This window comes from Dendrobates tinctorius, unplaced genomic scaffold (genome assembly GCF_039654945.1).
Source record: "Dendrobates tinctorius isolate UK_male_01 unplaced genomic scaffold, ASM3965494v1 ptg000123l, whole genome shotgun sequence".
In the NCBI taxonomy this organism is placed as follows: Eukaryota; Metazoa; Chordata; class Amphibia; order Anura; family Dendrobatidae; genus Dendrobates; species Dendrobates tinctorius.
Genome location: NW_027361791.1, coordinates 2,039,316 through 2,056,917, shown reverse-complemented (window position 1 = coordinate 2,056,917; position 17,602 = coordinate 2,039,316).

The window sequence follows — 17,602 nt, the reverse complement described above, 5'->3', positions numbered from 1 at the left end:
CAGTGATAGAGGCCTATATTTGCTGGACAGTGTTTACATTGTTTTATGTGCAATATACAGTCATTTTGGCTGTTTCGTATCTCTTTATACGTTATATATTGTATTTTGCAATATATGCACTTTCGGGTACATCATCATTAGTTATATATGTATATGAATATTTATATTGTTTATGATGGATATTTTACTATGCTGTAGTCAAACCTTTTTGGGTGGAATATTATATATAGATAGACATAATATCGTGTGCCGTAGTTTTGACTAGCGAGAGAGATATGGATAGATGCGTTTTTGTACATATATACTGTCTGATATTGTATTTCGCCATCTAGTACGCTCATTCCACCTCTTTAGGTGCTAATTCTGTTTGGTCACGTAGCCTGATCATTTCATCTATTTATGTGTTATATTTTTTTGTCATTTGTCCCTTCAATGTTGTAAAGTCAATGTTGATTTTTATGTTGGCTAGCGTTATAATTATGTGCCTCTTTGTATTTATACATGGAGCTACTAATTTTCTATGCTGTTACATCTTTTATGTGTTTTCCCACACACTTGCCCTCTTTTAATATGGCGCCGAGTATAATTCTTGTTCTGCGCACGCGCGCTGTGAGTCACTCTGATGGTGCTCTCCATATCCTAATGACGTCTGATCATGTGGGGCCGCATGTTTCCGGCGCTCATTGGATGGGAGGCACGGTCTAGAATGGACCAGCAGCTGCCGCGTTCATGGAACTTCCGGTAGGCGCGCTATATAGATGTGCACATTGTGTTCCTTAACCACGCCCCCCTGAGGAAGGAGCAAGCGCTCCGAAACGCGCGTCGGGGTGATGCTTGGACACTGAACGCTGTTGTCTCTTGCCTCCTGCTGCGGTTCATTTAATTAGGAATGATTGTCTCTTTATTATTTACTTGCTATCGCTGTGAGTGCCCTCTGGTGCAGGTACACAATCAATGTGCTAGAGGATGCTCACTTTGATTAATATTATGGCACACGATTTAGATAGTGATCTTGGTTAACACTATGGTATTTGATGCAGAGATAGACGCAGGGGAGACTATTTATGCTAGGTCATATTTTCTATAATGTATTATATGGATGAGTTTTCAGTGTGATGTGTCAGCGTCGGTAGTTTTTCTTGCTGTTTTCACAATATGGTGTTTTAGCCTCACCTGTATGCTTTCATATAATAAAGGATTTTTTTATGAATTTTTCATATTAACTTTGGACTTAGTGATCGTTTCTTTTTGGCTTGTGTGTCTCTCATATACCAGTTGGTGAGCTGGAAACAACTATGTATCGCCTGGCGTGTGGAAGATGTCTGAGTATAGATAAAAGAGGACCATGTGGAAAAAAAAACGTTCAGTGTCTTTTTCTTAAGTAAGGCCTCTATCCAATCTATTTAGAAGTGATATGTTACTTTTGTAGTAATTAGGCTTAAAGAAGGTGTTGCATCCTGCGTCCACAAATGGAGAATGCTTTTACGTGTGGCTGCCGCCCATATGAACAAGATGCGGCGCTGCTGGACAGAAAGCCTCACCAACTGGTCCTGTGCGAGAATATTAAATATGGCCCACTCTGAGGAGAGAGAGAGATAGATATGTCAAAGGTGTTGATGAGATGTTGATGAGATGTTGCAGAAGTGTATCCCACACCTCATTTTTGGGCAGTCCCAAAGGCAATGGAAAATATCAGCTGGAGAGTGTAAGCATTTAGGGAAGGGATAGTCCCCTGAGGGGGACATTTTTACTTGACCTCCGTGGAGATATATGCTCTATAAAATATCATAAGAGACATGGTTATGTAACTGTCATATGGTAATATAAAGTTAATATGCAGAGTGGCTTTCAAAAGGTCATTTACCCGACAGTTTGTTAATTGAGCAACCCATTTTCCAGGGCCTGGTGAAGAGTCTGACCAATGTATAGAAGGCTTTAATGATTTATATAGAAGACTCATAGAATAAGTTCCCATTTGGGCTTTAATGGATATTAAATTTAGAGGGTGTGTTCTAGCATCATCCGGTATGTCTCGCAATATTGAGCTTACGTAATGTCTAATTGGAGAGATCGTAAAATTGTCTTCTGTAAGGATTGGGTATTTGAAAATCATGTCCTCTAAGGCAGGGGTCCCCAACCACCGGGTCGCTGCAGTGCCCTTGCCGGTCCGCGGACACAAGGGGAGCCAGGGGCGGTCAGTGGCGTAGCGGGGGCTGGGGCGGCGCGCAGCAGTTCTTAGCGGCGGCCAGGGAGCGATCCAAGCAGCTCCGCTGCCTGCAAGAGGGAATGGCAGGAGCGGAGCTGCAAAGACCCGTCCTGCTTCCTGCCCGTCGCCCGCGCTTCCTGTCTCTGACTGACACAGAGAGGAGAGCGCGGCCGCTGCTGTGTCAGAGCGAGGAAGCGCGGGCGATGCTGCGACAGGAGAGAGGTGGTGTGTGTGTGTGTGTGTGTGTGTAGCCTGGCCGTGTGTGAAGGATGGAGAGACGGCAGTGATGGAGAGACGGCAGTGATGGAGAGACGGCAGTGATGGAGAGACGGCAGTGATGGGGTGAAGGCAGTGATGGGGTGAAGGCAGTGATGGGGTGAAGGCAGTGATGGGGTGAAGGCAATGATGGGGTGAAGGCAATGATGGGGTGAAGGCAATGATGGGGTGAAGGCAATGATGGGGTGAAGGCAATGATGGGGTGAAGGCAATGATGGGGTGAAGGCAATGATGGGGTGAAGGCAATGATGGGGAGAGGGGAGTGATGGGGTGAAGGCAATGATGGGGAGAGGGGAGTGATGGGGTGAAGGCAATGATGGGGAGAGGGGAGTGATGGGGTGAAGGCAATGATGGGGAGACGGCAGTGATGGGGAGAGGGGAGTGATGGGGAGAGGGGAGTGATGGGGTGAAGGCAATGATGGGGAGAGGGGAGTGATGGAGCACTCATTCAAAACCTATGGTGAGTTGAGTCACATTATAAATGTTATTTAATTATAAGTATGCACTGCTACACTACAACTGCGTCCATAGCCTCGCCCCCTTATGACCAAAGCCCCGCCCCTGCCACACCTCCATCCCCGCCCTGCCGGGCCATGGAAGAATGGTCTTGCTTGAAACCAGTCCCTGCTGCAAAAAAGGTTGGGGACCACTGCTCTAAGGTAAGAAGGCATTGATTATTTGTTAACGTATCTCGGACCAGTCTAGACCCATTGTTTCCAAGCACCTTGTAAATGGGAGGTGACTTGCCTTGTAGAAAAGAGGGGTTACCTTGAAAGGGAAGAAACATTGAGATGTGGGGGTCAAGACCGCTAACTCGTCTAGCTTGACGCCATCCCAAGATTACCGACCACAATAGAGGATTATCTCTAACCTCCACTGGAATTTCAGCATTTCGTAGGTGAAGCAATGCTGGGAGGCTGAAGGGTCTACACATGGCCTCATCTATTGGGGTATTAGTGAAGCGATTAAAGGCATGTATCCAATCAAGGGAATGGCGAAAAGCAGCCGCTATACTGTAGAGGCGTAAATTTGGGAGATTAAGTCCACCCAAAGATTTGGTTTGCTGTAGCTTAAAAACACTAATTCTAGAGCCCCCTTCTGAGCCCCAAATAAATTGGCAGAAGGCTTGTGGCAGTAGCCTATCAGCTTTAGAAAGTAGAACCGGGAGCGTCTGTAAAAGAAAGAGTATTTTAGGGAAAGAGATCATTTTAATTAGATGGGCTTTACCTGCAAAGGATAATTTAAGGGATTTCCAGGATTGAATTTCTTGTATAACTACAGAAATAAGAGGCTGAACATTTAATTTATAGATATCATGAGGATTTGATGGTAGGTCAACGCCAAGATAAGGTAAAGAATTTCTCCTCCACTGAAAGGGAACGGCCACCGTTTCTGAGCAATTTTAAAAATAGCTAAAGCATGAGTTTTATTAAAGTTTATACGAAATCCCGAAACTGCTCCAAAATCATTAAAGGCATCCATTATAGAGGAAATGGCTTCCTTAGGATTGGATATCATGAGTATGCCCCATATGCTGACCCATAAGATGCTCCATAGATTATACCCCCATAAGATGCTCCATAGATTATACCCCCATAAGATGCTCCATAGATTATACCCCACACATTATGCCCCCGTAAGATAATCCATAGATTATACCCCATATGCTGCTGCTGCAAATTAAAAAAAAGAATGGCATACTCACCTCTCCATCGCTGAGGGACAGGTGCTGGGTCCTGAGCAGGCGGAGACACTGGCGCGCTATGGGAGCCAGTTGCCATGGTCGACGCTGGCTCAGAACCAGACACCTGCGATATTCACCTGTCCCGGGTGCATCGCCGCTGTCTTCCAGGTCCTCTGCAGTGACGTTCAGCAGAGGGCACGCACTAACCACGTCATCGCACCCTCATCTGTCTGAGCATCACTGACAAAGGACGCAGCAGACAGCGGTGAGCAGCGATGGACCAGAGACAGGTGAATATCGCATATACTTACCCCTCCTGACGCAGTCTCTGCAGCCGCGCTTCTCTCACGGTTTCTGGCAGCGCATATTCATGACTTTAATGAGCGGTACCACGTGACCGCTGAAGGAAGGAGCCTGAGACCGTGAAACAAGCATGGGGGCTGCAGAGACGCATCAGGGGGGTCAGCATGACCTGACACCCGTGCTCCCCCACCGACACCCTGGCGTTGTCACGTGCACCGTCCTGTGTGACACGGCCAGCAGGCCGGTAACTAATACAACAGGACACGGCCTGTGTAATTGTCCAGTGTGACGCGGCCCGCAGGCCGGTAACTAATACAAGACAAAGGGGATAAGGAAACATTTTCAACGGTGGGCCAGCCGATGGGGGACGTGGAGACCTTCTGCACTCCCCTGAGTCAGTGTCCCTAACACTCCTAACGTGCCCTATACAGGCTCCTCACCTGTCGCCGATCAGGAACCTGTCACCCTAGCAAACCCTACACCTATTCCTTACTAGGGAGCTGGGTGGTGCAGGCACTGGCCCCACTGCTGTACTAACACCAACATGAGAAAAAGTGACTAACAGGGAAACACTTAGCTTTGCTCTGATGCACTTGCTCCTGGCAACAGAGTCCAACACCTGAGTGCATCTTCCTCCCACCGTGTCCAGCACCCGAGTGCCGCCTTGGAGCAACAGAATCCAGCACCTGAGTACAGCTGTCCAGCAACAGTGTCCAGCAACCGAGTCCAGCACCTGAGTGCAGCTCTACACCATAGCTGCCACTCCACCAAGCTTTGCAAGAATTCTTCACTGACACCATTGCTGCCACTCCACCATGCTTTACACGAACTCCTCGCTGACACCATATCTGCCACTCCAGGACTCTGGACGAGCTACCCTGGTCTCTCCTCCAGCTCCCTCCTTCACCCAGGATGGTTGGAAAAGACCAACAATAATATCACCAATGTGAGTGAGCACAACTGACACACCTTTATTGAGTAAACACACCGGTTAGTGATTCCCATGCAATTACACTAACCACCACCGGGGGCAAAACTATCTCTAAGCACACCAGTGCAATGACCATACTGGCCACCGGGGGCAAAACTATCTCTAAGCACAAAGCTTAGAGAGAGGAAGAAAAAAAAAAAAGGTTACCAGTGCTCATCTGACATGATCCCGCATGGATCGTGACAGGCGTAAATGACTTGCGTATAAGCAGAGAGGGGGACTTTCAGCCCAAAAAAAATGGGCTGAAAATCTCGGCTTATTCGCGAGTATAAACGGTACTTGAATTATGTATCTCCCTTGTGAGAGAATCCAAGCATATTGGAGAGAAAGCCACAGAGTTTCTGATAGCTAGCATTACACCTGTTTTTTCTTATAATTGTCTTGTAACACATGTGGATAAAGGGGGTGTCGCAATCTGCCAGCATCTTTATGGATAATAGGAGTTTCCTGGGCACAAAAGATGTCGCATTTAGAGGAAACCACGACCTTCCACATAAAAGATCTTTTCTGTGGACTGTTAAGACCATTAACATTAATTGAACATATCTTAATCACCTTTTTTATACTTAGGAAAATGCTGAAGCCTGATAAAATCTGTGACCATCCATATGAAAATATTAATTAATCCAGAATTGAACCAGAAGGGAACAGAAGGTAACTGGAAAGAGTCACTGTAAACAATGTTTTTGTTTGTTTCCACTCTGACCCCTATAATCCTTCACTTTCTGATAACCCCACTAATCCCTACACCAAGCAAGGAACTGTTCATCTCTTCTTCAATCCTTCCAATCCATCTCGCCTCTTCCTCAGATCTGTTCCTCAACATACAATCCTCTGTCTCCAAACACAGACAGCCCTCTCATACCCTCTCTGCTCCCCCTCACTGCTGGCGATATCTCTCCAAATCCTGATCCTCGTCACCACATTCCCACAGTCATTTCTACCTCCCATCCACACCCAATCACAACTTCCCGTAACCACTCCAACCTTATACACATTCGCCCAGCCCCAGCTTCCCCAGTCCCACTAACAGGAGCTCTGTGGAACGCTCGCTCTGTGTGCAACAAACTTTCTTTCATCATCATTTTATTACCAGCAAACTTTCCTTCCTCGCCATCACCGAAACCTGGCTCACCTCCTCTGACAGAGCCTCTCCTGCTGCACTCTCATATGGTGGATTCCACCTTTCCCACACCCCCTCGCCCCCAGCTGCAAGCATGGTGGAGGAGTTGGTTTTCTCCTGTCAGATAACTGCTCCTTGACCCCAATCCCACTGCCGCCCTGTTGCCCTCCCTTCCTTCGAGGTGCACTCTGTGCGCATCTACTCCCCCTCCAACTAGCTGTCAGATACTGCCGCTCCAGGGTCAGCCACCACCTTCTTCAACACCTCGATCTACACTCACATGTCTGTAAGAGGGAGGAGAGATTCAGACAAAGTTCCCTACACAATGCGGATGCCGCTCTATATAACACCACAATAGCTGTAGCTTTGGAATCAGTTGCCCCTCTCAAACATACCAAAGCTCGCAAAATCAACAGACAGCCCTGGCACACCAGTCTGACCAAAGAACTGAGGCGGGCTTCCAGGGCTGCTGAGCGGAGTTGGAAAAAATCCCACTCCAATGAGGACTTCATCACATTCAAACAGTCCCTCACTACTTTCAAGGCCACATTCGCTGCAGCAAAACAAACCTACTTCTCATCTCTCATATCCTGTCTCACAACCCTAAGCAGTTATTCAACACCATCAATTCTCTCCTCCGCCCCCCCAGCACTTCCTCCCTCTCCACTCATCTCAGCTGAAGACTTTGCCTCATTTTTCAAGGAGAAGATTGATAACATCAGAGACAGTTTTGGTCAACAACCCCCAGTGCCCTTCCTCCTACCTGCCCTGCCCTCCTCCCCCAAAACCAACTTCTCCACCATTACAGAAGATTGACTCTCCACTCTACTCTCAAGATCACATCTCACTACCTGTGCACTTGACCCGATGCCATCTCACTTCATCCCAAACCTCACCACAGTCTTCATCCCAACCCTAACCCATCTCTTCAACCTATCACTAACTGGTGTTTTCCCCTCAAGCTTTAAACATGCCTCAATCACACCTATCCTCAAAAAGCCCTCTCTTGACCCATCCTCTGTATCTAGCTATCGCCCTATATCACTTCTCCCCTATGCCTCAAAACTACTGGAAGAACACGTCCATCTTGAACTATCCTCCCACCTCTCTTCTTGCTCCCTCCTTGACCACTTGCAATCTGGCTTCCGGCCACACCACTCCACTGAAACTGCCCTAACTAAGGTCACCAATGACCTACTAGCCGCCAAGGCCAAGCGACACTACTCTGTCCTCCTCCTCCTGGACCTGTCCTCTGCCTTTGACACAGTGGACCATTCCCTATTACTACAGACCCTCTCATCTCTTGGTATCACAGACTTGGCCCTATCTTGGATTGCGTCATATCTAGCAGACCGGACATTCAGCGTCTCCCACTCGCACACCACCTCCTCACCGCACCACCTATCCGTCGGAGTCCCGCAAGGTTCAGTCCTAGGGACCCTGCTCTTCTCAGTTTACACCTTCGGCCTCGGACAGCTCATAGAGATGATACTGAAAGCCATGAGATTCTATGTTGATGACACACAGATCTACATCTCTGGACCAGATATCACCTCCCTACTAAACAAAATCCCTCAATGTCTGTGCCATTTCATCCTTCTTCTCCGCTAGATTTCTAAAACTTAATATGGACAAAACAGAATTAATCATCTTTCGCCCATCTCACGTGACCCCCCCCCCACCCCCCAACGGACCTATCCATTAAACGGCTGCCCACTCTCTCCAGTCCCACAAGCTTGCTGACTCGGGGTTATCTTTGACACTGATCTCTTTCAAACCACATATCCAAGCCCTTTCCGTTTCCTGCCGACTTCAACTCAAAAATATTTCATGGATCCGTACATTCCTCAACCAAGAATCTCCAAAAACTGCAACCTCCTGCTCTGTGGCCTCCCCTCTAACACTCTCGCACCCCTCCAATCTATTCTTAACTCTGCTGCCCGACTAATCCACCTGTCCCCCCGCTATTCCCCGGCCTCTCCCCATTACCCAAAGAATCCAGTTCAAAACCCTAACCATGACATACAAAGCCATCCACAACCTGAGTCCTCCGTACATCTGTGACCTAGTCTCCTGGTACTTACCTGCACGAAACCTCCGATCCTCACAAGATCTCCTTCTGTACTCCCCTCTTATCTCCTCTTCCCACAATCGCATACAAGATTTCTCCCGCGCATCCCCTCTACTCTGGAACTCTCTACCACAACATATCAGACTCTCGCCTACCATGGAAACCTTCAAAAAGAACTTGAAGACCTACCTCTTCCGACAAGCCTACAACTTGCAGTAACCACCGATCCAACAAACCGCTGCACGACCAGCTCTACCCTCGCCTACTGTATCCTCACCCATCCCGTTGTAGATTGTGAGCCCTCGCGGGCAGGGTCCTCTCGCATCCTGTACCAGTCGTGACTTGTATTGTTTAAGATTACTGTACTTGTATGTATTATGTATACCCCTCCTCACATGTAAAGCGCCATGGAATAAATGGCGCTATAATAAATAATAATAATAATATACAGATGTGCAACATCAACTCCATCGTTACCAAATCCACCAAGCTTTCAGAATTATCCTGTATGTAAAAGAGAACATAAATATACAAAACATTAATTTGACCAACATAAACAATTAGCAGACCAACTAAAAGATCTACTCAGGCTTGGACTGGCACATAGGGTAACAGGGCAATCCCCCGGTGGGCCCTTGTGCAAATCTGGACCCCCAACCTTACTGTATGGGCAGTAATAGTCCTAATTCACTTTGTACAGAAAAAAAAGCAGCATCTCATTCATTAACTAAAGTATCCAGTTTATTATATAGAGGTATAGGTATATTTGGGAACCAGGGTCATGTAATATTTGCTTGCAGGCAAAAAGTGGGCCCCCAAAGTCAATGTTACTAGTGGGCCCTTGGCACCTCAGTCCGACACTGGATCTACTTATTCTGTGCGACTGACTAGTCAGTATCCCAGAAGAAGGGGGAAAAGTTCTGCCCGATTGGCCGAAAAGGCTACACGATTCCCTCTCTACCCAGACGAAGAAAAATCTATCATTCAGCACAGACTTGTTTTTAGTTGAAGAAAGTTGACAGCCAGCTTCCTCGAATTGTGTGTGGGTTCTGTGAGGGCAAGTGGGTTCTATTAGTGTAAGGTTACAGTTACGCATGAGGTTTTCTCCCTCTTCCAAGGAGGTAACCGTGTCCCACTCTCCTCTGTAATGTATGAGAAGCTTCAGTTGGAAACCCCATCTATATGTCACTTTCTTTTCTCTCAGAGTGAAAGTGATAGGATTCAATAATCTGCAGAAAATGTGAGTCACTGCCGATACATCCACGAATATTTTAATTTGTTGATAAGTGTGTGGGAGTTCTCCCTTTTTCTAGAAAAGAGTAGTAGGTCTTCTTTTATATGAAAGAAATGGATACGAGCAAAGACATCTCTGGGCATTGGTTCAGGTATATTTTTGGGGCGTTGTACCCTATGGATTCTGTCAATGATTGTGTCTAATGGGGAGCAGTTAGGGATAGCTGCTTTAATCAAACCTTGAAGGAATCCCCTCAGTTCTTGAGGAGGAACATTCTGGTATCCCTCGCAATTTTACCTTGTTTCGCCAAGAGCCATCCTCTACATCCACAAGTTTAGTTTGAATGACTTCCAATTCATCTGAGAGTTCATTATGTGCATCTATCAGCTTGTTGTGTGATTTGGCAAAGTCTCCCATTTTAATTTCCATATGAGATACTCTCTTGTCTAGTTCCTTAGTGTATTGCACTGTAAAAAAAAGACTTGCTGTGCTATTTGTTCAGGGTTCTAGTCTTTTGAGCTTCTTTTAACTGTATCACGTTTATAAAGACATTAAACTGTTAAAAGAAGCGGACTGACAATTATTCAAGAGGCTTCCGCTTGGGATTCGCTCATTATTTTCTACATACAAGGCAAATAAAAATGTCAGTGCCAAAGCTGCAACAAGAGGCAACTGAAAAGATGACACAAAAGATGCTTAAAGAAAGACACAACCAGCGTTTTCAGAAAGCACCTTCTGTTTGCAAATTTCATCAGGTAGCTCTGCTTGTAAAAGACATTGTGTGCACATACAGGGTCGGAATGGCCCACCGGAGAATTATCACAGCTGACACACTGTGCCGGGTGTCAGGGGCGGTCACGGACCGCCCCCGACACGTTAACCCCTTGCACACCGCGATCAAACAGGTTCGCGGTGTACCAGGGGTTAAAGGGAAGTATCGGCAGGGAGGGGGCTCCCTCAGTGCTTCCCTGAGCCCCCCACGGCAGCGCAATGTGTAGCGCTGCTGCGGGGGGCTCCTTCCCTGCAGGTCCCCGAATCCAAGATGGCGACGGGGACCTTCGGGGGCCTGCAGGGATCCGGCTTCCTCAGTGCCTGCACAGCGCAGGCACGAAGAAGCCTGCTGCACTGCCTGTGACAGACCGCTGATCTGTCACAGTGATCTGTGATGTGACAGATCAGCGATCTGTCACAGGACAGTGATGTCCCACCTGGGACAATGTAATAAAGTTTAAAAAAAATAAAAAAATAAAAAAAAATCGCCAAATAAATTAGAAAGAAAAAACAAAAATTCCCCCAATAAATTCATTTTTTGGAAAAAAAAAAAACAATAAAAAGTACACATATTAGGTATCGCCGCGTCCGTAACGACCTGCCCTATAAAACTGTCCCATCAGTTAAACCCTTTAGCGAACCCCCTTAAAAAAAATAAAAAACGAAGCAAAAAAAAAAAAAAGATTTATTATCATACCGCCAAACAAAAACTGCTATAACACGCGATCAAAAAGAAGCATATAAATGTCCATGGTACCGCTGAAAACGTCATCTTGTCCCGCAAAAAACGAGCTGCCATACAACATCAGCGAAAATATAAAAAAGTTATATATCGCAGAATAAAGCGATGAAAAATATTTTTTTTATATAAAATTATTTTCATTGCATAAAACCGACAAAACAAAAAAACGACCTAAATGAGGTATCGCTGTAACCGTACTGACCCGAAGAATAAAGCCGCTTTATCAATTTTATCGCACGCGGAACGGTGTAAACGCACCCCCCCAAAAGAAATTCATGAAACCCTGTTTTTTGTTCATTCTGCGTCCCAAAAATTGGAATAAAAAGCGATCAAAAAATGTCACGTGCCCGAAAATGGCACCGATAAAAACGTCAACTCGTCACGCAAAAAATAAGACCTCACATGACTCGGTGGGTCAAAATACAGAAAAATTATAGCTCTCAATATGTGGTGATGCAAAAACTATTTTTACAATAAAAAGCGTCTTTTAGCATGTGACAGCTGCCAAACAAAAACCCACCATAAATAGTAAATCAAGCCCCCCATTTTCACCCCCTTAGTTAGGGAAAAATAATAAAATTAAAAGAAAATGTATTTATTTCCATTTTCCCGTTAGGGCCAGGGCTAGGGTTAGGGCCAGGGCTAGGGTTAGAATTGGGGGGTTTCCACTGTTTGGGCACATCCGGTGCTCTCCAAATGCAACATGGCATCTGATCTCAATTCCAGCCAATTCGGAGTTGAAAAAGTCAAATGGTGCTCCTTCCCTTCCAAGCTCTGCCAAGCGCCCAAACAGTGTTTTACCCCCACATATGGGGTATCAGCCTACTCAAGACAAATTGCAAAACAACTTTTGGGGTCCAATTTCTCCTGTTACCCTTAGGAAAATAAACAATTGGGGGCAAAAATATCATTTTTGTGGAAAAATATGATTTTTTTATTTTCACGCCCGGGCGTTATAAACTTCTGTGAAGCACTTGGGGGTTCAAAGTGCTCACCACACATCTAGATAAGTTCCTTAGGGGGTCTAGTTTCCAAAATGGGGTCACTTGTGGGGGGTTTCCACTGTTTAGGTACATAAGGGGCTCTCCAAAGGCAACATGACACCCGCAGACCATTCCATCAAAGTCAGCATTCCAAAACGTCACTACTTCCCTTCCGAGCCCCGACGTGTGCCCATACAGTAGTTTTCTCCCACATATGGGATGTCAGTGTACTCAGTACAAATTGGACAACTTTTGGGGTCCAATTTCTCCTGGTACCCTTGGGAAAATAAAAAAAAAAATTGGTGACTAAAAGATCATGTTTGTGGAAAAAATACGATTTTTTTTATTTTCATGCCCGGGCATTAGAAACTTCTGTGAAGCCATTGGGGGTTCAAAGTGCTCACCACACATCTAGATAAGTTCCTTGGGGGGGGGGGGGGGTCTAGTTTCCAAACTGGTGTCATTTGTGGGGGGTTTCCACTGTTTAGGTACATCAGGGGCTCTCCAAACGCAAAATGGCATCCGCTCTCGATTCCAGCCAATTTGACATTCAAAATCTCAAATGATGCTCCTTCCCTTCTGAGCACTGCTCTACACACATGGGGTATTAGGAAGTTATAAGGGTTAAAAGTTGACCAGCGATTTCTCATTTTTACAACAAAATTTCCAAAACCATTTTTTTTTTTTTTTTTTTTAGGGACCACATCATATTTAAAGTCATTTTGAGGGGTGCACATGACAGAAAATAACCAAAAGTGGCACCATTCTAAACATTAGACCCCTCAAGGTGCTCAAAACCACATTCAAGAAGTTTATTAACCCTTTAAGTGCTTCACAGGAACTAAAGCAATGTGGAAGGAAAAAATTAATATTTAACTTTTTTTTTGCAAAAAATTTACTTCAGAACCAATTTTTTTTATTTTCACAAGTGTTAAAAGAGAAAATCAACCACAAAATTTGTTGTACAATTTCTCCTGAATACGCCGATACCCTATATGTGGGGGTAAACCACTATTTCAGCACACGGCAGAGCTCGCAAGGGATGGAGCGCCGTTTGACTTTTTCAACGCAGAATTGGCTGGAATTGAGATCGGATGCCATGTTGCGTTCGGAGAGCCCTTAATGTGCCTAAACAGTGGAAACCTCCAACAAGTGACCCCATTTTGGAAACTAGACCCATTAAGGAACTTATCTAGATGTGTGGTGAGCACTTTGAACCCCCAAGGGCTTCACAGAAGTTTATAACGTAGAGCCGTAAAAATAAAAAATCCATTTTTTTTCCACAAAAGAGATCTTTTCGCCCCCAAATTTTTATTTTTACAAGCCTAACAGGAGAAATCATACCCGCACAGTTGTTATGCGATTTGTCCTGAGTACGCCGATACCCCATATGTGGGGGGGAACCACTGTTTGTGCGCATGGGAGAGCTCGGAAGGGAAGGAGTGCCATTTTGGAATGCAGACTTTGATGGAATGGTCTGCGGGCATCATGTTGCACTTGCAGAGCCCCTGATGGGCCTAAACAGTGGAAACCCCCCACAAGTGACCCCATTTTGGAAATTAGACCCCCTAATGAACTTATCTAGATGTGTGGTGAGCACTTTGAACCCCCAATCGCTTCACAAAAGTTTATAAACGCAGAGCCGTGAAAATAAAAAGTCTTTTTTTATTTCCACAAAAGTTAATTTTTTAGACCCCAATTTTTAGACCCCCAAAGTTGGCAAAAATAGTGGAAACCCCTCAATTCTTGCTCCAACCCTAACCCCAACACACCCCTAACCCTAATCCCAACCCTAATTCTAGTTCGCCCTAACCCTAGTCGGGACCCGAGCCCTAACCCTAGCCCTAGCCCAACCCTAACCCTAACCCTAGCCCTAGCCCAACCCTAACCCTAACCCAACCCTAACTGAAAAAAAAAAAATATATTTTCTTAATTCCATTATATTGGCCTATATAAGGGAGTGATAAATGGGGGGGTTATGTACTATTTTTTTTATTTTGATCACTATGATCGTTTATCATAGTGATCAAGATAATGAATGGAATCTGCCAGCCGGAGCCGGCAGATTCCCGGCGGGCGCACTGCGCATGCGCCCGCCATTTTCAAGATGGCGGCGCCCATCGGAGGATGCCGGCGGGACGTGGGACCACCGGGAGGGGACGGAGGGCCACGGAGGGGTACCGGGGACCCTATTTCTCTCTCCTCTGATGTGCGATCACATCAGAGGAGAGAGAAATTAAATGTAAAATCGCAGCTTTTTTTTGCGGTCGCCGTTATAGGGTTAATAACGGCGATCGCAAAAGCGGGGGTTCTCTGGGGTCTCGGCTACCCCTGGCAGCCGAGACCCCGGAGAAAATCCGACACTGGGGGGGCGCTATTCACTTAAATCACAGCGCCGTGAATTAACGGCGCTGTGGTTTTAGGGCGGTTTCACATTAGCGCTTTTTAAGCGCACGCACGGCCGGGGGTAGCTCCGCCCCTGAGCCGGCTCTCTGCCCGGCGTGCCCGCCCCTTGCTTGTAGCGCCGCCTCCTAGTGGCGCACCCCATCTTTAGCATAGGGTGCGCAGATCGTGCGCAGGCCGTGCGCTAGTTGCGCTTTGACCTGCACTGCGCACTTTTGACGGTGCGCCGTGCGCGCCAAAATCAAACTTTTCGGATTTTGCCGCGCACGGCGCATCGTCAAAAGTGCGCAGCGCAGGTCAAAGCGCAACTAGCGCACGGCCTGCGCACCCTATGCTAAAGATAGGGTGCGCCGATCGCAGGCGCCGCTGTGCGCTAGGAGGCGGCGCTACAAGCAAGGGGCGGGCACGCCGGGCAGAGAGCCGGCTCGGGGGCGGAGCTACCCCCGGCCGTGCGTGCGCTTAAAAAGCGCTAATGTGAAACCACCCTTAGTACCCTCAATTACCGCCGTTAAAAGGCGTATCGGCGGTCATTAAGGGGTTAAACATGCAGATTCGAAAAACGGCATGAAAATACAGTTCTGTGCACAAAAAATACCCCATGAAAAACCTAGCAAAAAAACTCTGCCATATTTCCACATATTTTAGTATATGTTTAATCAGAACATGAAGATTCATTATAAATGTGATAAGATAGATGTTTCAAAGAGGAAAGGGTTGAAAACTAGAGGCTTTTTCAAATGTGCTGCTAGTCAGTGCAAGATGTGTACCTATACCAAAAGGTGTGATAAATTTGGAGATTTTGATGACAGTAACCTATTTGACATCAAAGATTTTATAAACTGCAACACCAAAAATGTAGTTTATATCATGGAATGTACTTCTTGCCGACTAAAATATGTGGGTAGCACAAAACGCACGTTAAAAACTAGGATTAGAGAGCACATTCTTGATATAGAGAATGCTAATATGAATAGAAACATATCACAGCTCTCCCGACATTTTATTGAGACTCATAGTAAAAAACTGGACTCATTAAAAGTATATGGGATTGAGAAAGTCCACAGTCGGATCAGAGGTGGGGACTTAGAACCTGTGCTTAGGAATAGGGAGGCGTGGTGGATGTTCAAATTAAACACTAGTATGCCACGAGGCTTGAATAAAAGAAAAGACACCATGCTCTTTTATTAGACTAGCACTTATTAACCCTTTCCTCTTTGAAACATCTATCTTATCACATTTATAATGAATCTTCATGTTCTGATTAAACATATACTAAAATATGTGGAAATATGGCAGAGTTTTTTTGCTAGGTTTTTCATGGGGTATTTTTTGTGCACAGAACTGTATTTTCATGCAGTTTTTCGAATCTGCATGTTTAAAATATAAAAACCAAAATATTCAACATAGTTTTATGTTGTACAGTTACTTAAGAAATACTTCATTTATTTGGGAAAGTGTATGACAATCTCTCTATATATGCATTAGAACGGTTTTTTTCAGTGCATGAAGTTTTGTTTTTTTTTCCCAGATATAAACTAAAAATTAAATATAACAAAAAAAAGTTTATGATAACGACTTTTCAATAAGTGCATCAGAACGGATTTTTATGATTGGTGTATGATGGGGAATAAAAGAATTAAATGTTTTTTGGCTGTGCATATAACCCAAAAAATCATATACACTGAAAAAAATTCTTTAGAACAGTGCAAATTGGAGTTTTTTTATTTCCCCTTTAAACGAACGTATTATGGCTGTGTGCACATTTGGTGCGCTAATTGAAATAATCCCTGAAAAAAAATTTTCAATTTTAACATTTTTTTTTTTTTCAAAAAGTTTTTTTTTCTTCTTCTCCCCCTTCTTTGTATACATGTCTATACTAAAAAATGTTCTGTTGTGCTAAAATTAACATTGCGCAAAAAATAAAAAGTTGACATGTAATTGAAAACCGCATGCATTTTGAAAAATTGTATCTATGTGAATTTTACTGTTGTGAATGGTTGCAACATTGAGATCTGTTATGTTTTTCTTCTATTTCAGAAGTTTGCTTCATTTTTGCATGGATAACAAGAGAATAATGAATAAAAATTAAGAAATAAAATAAAGATAAAATACTACTAAAGGCGATAATATTGTATCTTAATGAATCAAATTGTTATATGTAATTGTGATTGTTAGAGAGAAAACTATTTGTTTTACATTTGTTTTAATTATTTAACCGGTGTGTAGACCGGATAGAGTATATAAGATCTACCCATGGACAAAGCTGCGTATCATGATTAAGAGTGCCTAGCCACTCGAAACGCGTAGATCGATCGCATGCCTGTTAACTCATGCTGGCTTTTAAACCTCATTTCTATTGAGTGAATAAAGAATATTTTTCACTACATCGTGGAGCTGGACAAAGTTTTTTCTCATTGCCTTGGATTGTGCGCTTTGACACAGCGGTCTCGTGCTCCGATGTTGGAATGCCGTATCTGGTGAGCTGGATTTGTATCCTGATTTGTTGTATAGTCCCTCCATAGCTGGGTGTCCAGTTGAGACACAGCAACTTACACTATTCACACCAAGTAGGTTTTAACATGACAGTTTAGGTCTGTCCCGATGGGGTACGTCTTGTCACGGTGGGATAGCTTTATGCTTTGACCAAAAATGGAGATTAGACCTACCGGTAATGTTATTTCCAGTAGTCCATCCTGACAGCACCATGGAGGTTGTCCTTCCTTCATCCTTACAGGGACAGGAAATGCACAAGAGGTTAAAAGGTCCCCTCCCACTTCCACACTCCAGTGATTTTTTCAAGTACCACACCAGTATG